Below are 5,771 nucleotides of genomic sequence, written 5' to 3' on the forward strand. Positions count from 1 at the left end.
CTGGACCACACCCCAGGGATGGGTCAGGTAAAGCAGGGGAGTTGTTTACAGGAACTGACCGCAAAAATCAAACCCAACAAACACTGAAATGGGCTCTGTGGAGCTGCAGCACCAAGTGTTGGCAGCAGGCAGAGGCACGAGGTGCACGCAGGACCAACAAGTAACACCTCACCTGGTTCTTCTGCTTACCTGTATTGCAGTCCTGCTTCACCTCACAGCTGCTCTTCTGCCAAGGCCATTTCCATTTCCACAAGCCTGTGTCAGGCGTGGTCAAGGCTGGAACTCCTCCCTTAGGATTTCCACGTCACATCTGGATTTGCCAGGAAGCACCTGCACACACAGATGCCCGTTTCTGTGACAGGTCACTCAGAAATCACGTAAGCCAGCAACTTGCTCCTCACTGCACCGCCTGGAAATACATGAAAAAGCCAGAAAAAGCAACAACCGGTCAACAGCCCACAAATGACACAGCTTAGTGCAGCTTCATCCTAATATTCTTCGTGCCCAGTGATGGAGAGAAAGAAGGAGGAAAGCTCCTCTCCCACTTCTCCCAATTCTGCACCAAGCAGTTGGGAACAGCCAGCACTTCCCTCCCCTGCAGCTGTGGCAGCTTCCCTCCTTCCTTCAGCCTCGCCCTGACTTCTGAGGGGCCACAGGCACCACACCACCCAAAAGCATCAGCGCTCACACCCAGTGCCAGTACGGGTGTCTTCATGGTCCATCTTTGGCCAAACAAACCTCGGGGATGGTTTTCCTTTCCTGACAGACTTGGCCAATCTCATTCCCATCTATCAAGGCAACGCACCCCCCCCCCCGTACGGCTCTGGGGTCGGAGCCCCTCTGGCACAAAAACTCCAGAGAAGGTTGCAGGGAAGAATCCAAGAGCCAATTGAAATCCCACATATGCAATGCAGGCCGGCTTCTGACAGGTTCCTTGTGGCTTTTGGGACGCAAGAAAAACCTTCAGACCATAAAAACCTGCGTGAGAACCCCACACCGGGCACTTGGCTTTAAAGATGTTGTTGCACTTCACGTTACAGGTAAGAGAATTGCTTTGGGATTTGGCATTTTCTGCACCCACACAAACACATTAAAAGAATTAACTGCAGAGTCCCGAAGCTCGGTTCCTCCAATCTTCTTTTGTTGGTGTCACTTGACATACCAAAATCCAAAGCAACACTTCAAAAGAAATGAAAAGCACCTCCTGAACATCCCCCCATCCCCCCCCCCCCCCCCCCCCAATTCAGTTTTCCAGTTTAGGGCTTCTTTTAAGAACAGGTTAAAGAAATGAAGAAGAAAGTGTATCAGCTAGTGTACCAACCACCTGTTTTCCATACATTCTCATTACACCTGACGGCTTCTCTAACAAAATTAATTTGTACATGTAAAAACCCGTCCAGCAGGGGCAGCTGATTCTGAGCCCACACCTCGCAGGTGAAGGATCGGGGGAAAGAGCGGCACAGAGGGATCCCAAAGTGCCCAAGAGAGGGTCAAGTTCACTGTGTCGGGGCAGCCTTTTTTCAAACCAAAGTGCCCTGCAGCTGCCCCAAGCCTGGAGTTCACAAAAACAAAACGAGCTCCCCCTCCTGCCTCATTTTCTGCCTTCTCACATCAAGGGACAATCACATCATGCAAAAGATAAGAGAGAAGATGCTAACACCAGCCCAGTGCCCCCAGGAAGCCCCCTGGCACCAGAGTGCTCTTTGTGGGACAAGACCCGCGCTGGGCCCAAGAACTGACTCTAATCCCTGTTACCTGACCTGTCCAGCTGCAGGATCAACGTCCAAAAGCAACACTGGATCCTTAAGGGCAGAGTCTGGCACCCTCTGTAAAAGCCAAGGGGAGAACAAGGCTCCAAAGGCAGCCCCCGATGCCTCCAGCCCCTGCTGCTGGAAACGCTGCCCAGGACTTTGGACCGACGGGATCGAGCCTTCGCACAGCTCGGTCCCGTGGCACCGAGGGTGGCAAACCCCAGAGACTGAAGGAAATCAAACAAAGGGCTGATTTCAATGGACGCCCGGGAGGCTGAAAGCCCCAGCCCAGAACGGCTCCCCACCCAGCTCAGCAGCTGGAACTGCTGCTGCGGGGCACAAGGTCCGAAGGAACGCTGCAGCCGTGACGTTAAAGCCAGCAAAAACAAGGACTAAATGGAAACAGATCCTTACCTGCTCCAGTGACCCAATCTCTGGCTCCTCCTCACGGGGGGACCCTGCTCCAGGGAGCAACCTCCGCACAGCCCCCGAGACCTGGGCTAAGACGCTGCCCTAGCAGCAGAAGACAAGGGGTTAACCAAGCTTTTGGCACACATTCCGTCCCCAGAGGGGTTTGACAAAACATCCATCAGTGCACATCTTTAAGAAGGACAGCTTGTCCCTAGGCTTGCAGTAGACTTTTGTACGTTATTCCTTCAAGGACTGTGTTCTAACATCTTTTGGTATTGACAGTGTTGAAACAAGATTCACCATGAGCTCTGCACCCTGCCGTGCTCCCAGCCCTAAAGGAGAGCTGGGTACCCTCACACTCATCCAGGCTGAGGCAGCTCTCCTGGAGGGAGAGTAGTTAGAAAAGCATCCCAATTAAAACTTCATTTGCATCCAAATATCTTCCCTGAAATTAAGATGGGGTCTAAGTGCCGTGAAGGAATCAGAGATGAAAAGAACTGATGTGAAACACAAACAGGAAAAAGTGAAACAAGAACATGAAAAAGCGGTAGTGGAATGGATCTTGGACTGATTAGTTCTTAGAGGAATTTTAACTCAAGTCGTGTTAAAAGCGAATCTCTGCACATGACACTCTGAAGCCCAGAGGCAGTACATGATTTCACCATGGAGCCACTGAGCCAGCACTTGGATAAACCTGTCTGCTGCACGAACAGTGAGCTCTGCTCTCCTGGAACCAGGCAACGGGGAAAACACTGCAGTAAAAATGTTTGCTGTACATCCTCCTATGCTTGCACAAAAGCATCCTGTGGGACACACCTTCAGTCATGCAGGAAGAACCCCTGAATTCCTGTTTCACATTTCCACAAGGAAAACTGGGAGCAATAACCATGCTGGGGTTCGATGATAGCATTAAAGAGATTCATCTGCAGCTACGACTGTCCTGTTGGAGTCTGCACCTGAATTCCTTAACTACCATTAGACAAATCCTTTAGCTAAGCAGCTAAATAAGCACATGGGAGAAGACACTGAGAGGAGAAAGAGTCGTCAGTATCTAAGATGCTGGCACACCAACATAAACATAAGGAATCATCAACCCCCAAAGAAAGCAGAGGCAGAAGTATCCAGCTCCAGGCCAGCAGGCACCTGTAACTTTGAACACCACAACACCACGCTCGCTGGAAACAAACTGGGGCTTCAGTAACCTCCCCCTCACTGCAGTTCACTCTCGCCTCTGCTCCCCACCAAGATTCACACGAGTGAACGACATGGAGTTATTCCCTTTTGACCTTTCTTAGGCACCTGTTAACGCACAGACTGGTACGGCACGCAAGGTCTGATGGCAAAACAATCCTGCTTTTACACAGAACAGTCACTAGGACTGTAAGTCGCTGAACACTTTTTCCTTTGACGCTGATGTGAAGAGAGTTCCTCTCTCTCTCTCTCTCTCTCTCTCTCATCCGAGTCCTGCTGAATAAAAAGTACACTTAGGAAGAATGCAGGTGGGGAGAGATGAAAGATTAAACGTTTTTTTCCAAGTACCTCTGCATCAACTAAGACCAGTTACAGACATCACACCTACATGCTGCATGCTGCAGACAAACGATTGATTTTCCAAGGTGTACTTTGAAACCTACTGTATCCCGCTTTGGAATCTCTACCAAAACTCAGAGTAGCTGTTCTGGATCCGGGAATTTTGAGGTAACTGTTAAAAAAAAAAAAAAAAGTAGACACAAGAGAAATGAAACTGTTTTCCCTCTGGGAATGACATTTCTTTTATACTTTTTGTTCCACTTCAGTCCTTGAAAGGCAGCTTCTGGGCGAATATCATGCAGAGGCCCAGTGTAGGAATCGGACTGACTGACATGCCAAGCCAGACCAGTGTTTTGGGTGAGGAGTTGGCCCATGGCCCCAGACCTTGGAGGGCATTTGTTTAAGTTTAGAATAGCTCCTAAGAAGGTTGTCAAAGGTTTTAAAAATTCTTTATGGCAAAGCTTTAAGGTAAAGCTTTATAACCCTCATTTCCCATTGGTTGCCTCTATTCCCAGTTATGTCATCCCTTGTCTCCTCCCAGCTCTGGAAAGTTCTTGTATCCCTGTACCCCCCCGCCCCCCCCACTGGTTTATGTTCACTGCACTGTTCCACCCATCCTACCTTATCGGCCCCTGCCCTGTATTACTCCTCCCTTACACCACTTTTCCCTTTACCCACTGGATTCTCACCCTGGACCCACCTCCCATCATCCCTTATAAATACCCTGGATTTTCCCTCAGCCTTGTCTTCGACCCTGAACTCTTCCAGTGTATGCCCTCGCTGCAGGGGACTGTCAGGCCTGAATGGCTGGGAGTTCGTCCTCTTCTCCCTGGGCAAGCAGAAATTGGCATTCATTACACCACAGAAATGCTTTCTGAAACCTTTCCCCTCCCCTGCCCTTGGCTGCTACATCTTCTCTCGCTGCCTTGGAACTGACAGCTGTATCCCTGAGGTCATTTCCCCTGCCTGACTTCTGCGCAGCTCCAAGCTGGGACAAACTGGGATAACTTAGGGGGGACAGAGGTGAGACACTTTTATTTAGCAGGATTTTTCTCCGACTGCTAATTACAGCCAAAACCTTCTCCAATCCCCCACTGAGAAGAGCACAAACTCACAGCCATTCCGGGCTGAGGGAAATGTGACACAGTATCAATAAATAAGTGACCTTTCCTGGGAGCAGCCATCACCCCAGTCCTCCAGCCTCGGCGAGCTGCTGCAGTCAATGGACCCAACTTCCAAGCCTTAACCTACATTTCTGTCAGCTCTCGTTCGAAAGCTCCCGCACAGTAAATCACACGACAGAATTTTAAAATGGCACCAAGAATAACAGAGCCCAGGCCAAACCCAACCACCCCCATCGCTGCTCCACCCCGCTCTTGGCAGAAACAGTCGTATCCTTTAGAAATCCTCTCCTTCCCCTGCTACTCAGTCCTTCGCTGCCCATCCCCACAGAGGATTTACTCCACCTTTGGCTCCCCACAGCACCTCTCTCCCCAGCACAAATCCCACTTGGCACAGACACAGACGGAGCAGACCTAAGGCCATGGATCCAGCAGCAGCTGCGATTCCGAGCTCCCCGTTCCCCGCACGGCTCATCCATCCAAGCACTCCCGGCAATCTCACCTCAGCCCGGACTCTCTGTTCCTCAGAGGCAAACACGGCCTGATGGGGCACGGCTCTGGCACCCCATTTCCTCCGGCTGCTGCCGACCTGGAAAGCCACAGGGAAACGCAGTCCCCCGGAACCTCACGTCCCTGGATACCAGCAGAGCTGCAGTTTCACCCAGATCCCAGATTCCATAGACACTTCATCCCAGCGGGGAGGAAAAGGGGAACCCTGCGCGGTCAGGACCGGGAGCCCCCCAGTGCAGAGCCCTGGTGCTGAAGGCACCTTGGCTCTGGCTCCTCAAACACCACAGCTTTTGGCAAAGATGGGAGGAGTGGAACCATTTCTCCGGTCCTGGAAGAGAAGAAGAGGAAAAGAAAATGAAGTCCCCTGCAGAAGTCAAAGGATCCCAGCTTTCACACTTCTGCTGCGGACTGCTCGCTGTGGGGCTGCATCCGAGACAGGCGACGGCTG

General features: G+C 51.2%; 1 long non-coding RNA gene across 2 annotated transcripts; it reads right to left on the reverse strand.

Annotated features, from left to right (window-relative positions):
• Positions 1-271: 271 nt before the first annotated feature.
• Positions 272-4,863, reverse strand: LOC134057135 (uncharacterized). Of its 2 annotated transcripts, none has more exons than XR_009934245.1 (3): positions 3,462-4,863; positions 1,761-2,264; positions 272-409 (listed from the first exon to the last, which is right to left on the reverse strand). It is a non-coding gene; the product is annotated as an uncharacterized LOC134057135 (long non-coding RNA). The 2 variants fall into 2 exon arrangements; XR_009934244.1 differs by lacking the exon at positions 3,462-4,863 and having other exon boundaries at positions 1,761-1,826; positions 2,166-2,990.
• Between the last annotated feature and the right edge of the window lie 908 nt (positions 4,864-5,771).

Source organism: Cinclus cinclus, unplaced genomic scaffold, assembly GCF_963662255.1.
Source record: "Cinclus cinclus unplaced genomic scaffold, bCinCin1.1 SCAFFOLD_36, whole genome shotgun sequence".
NCBI lineage: Eukaryota > Metazoa > Chordata > Aves > Passeriformes > Cinclidae > Cinclus > Cinclus cinclus.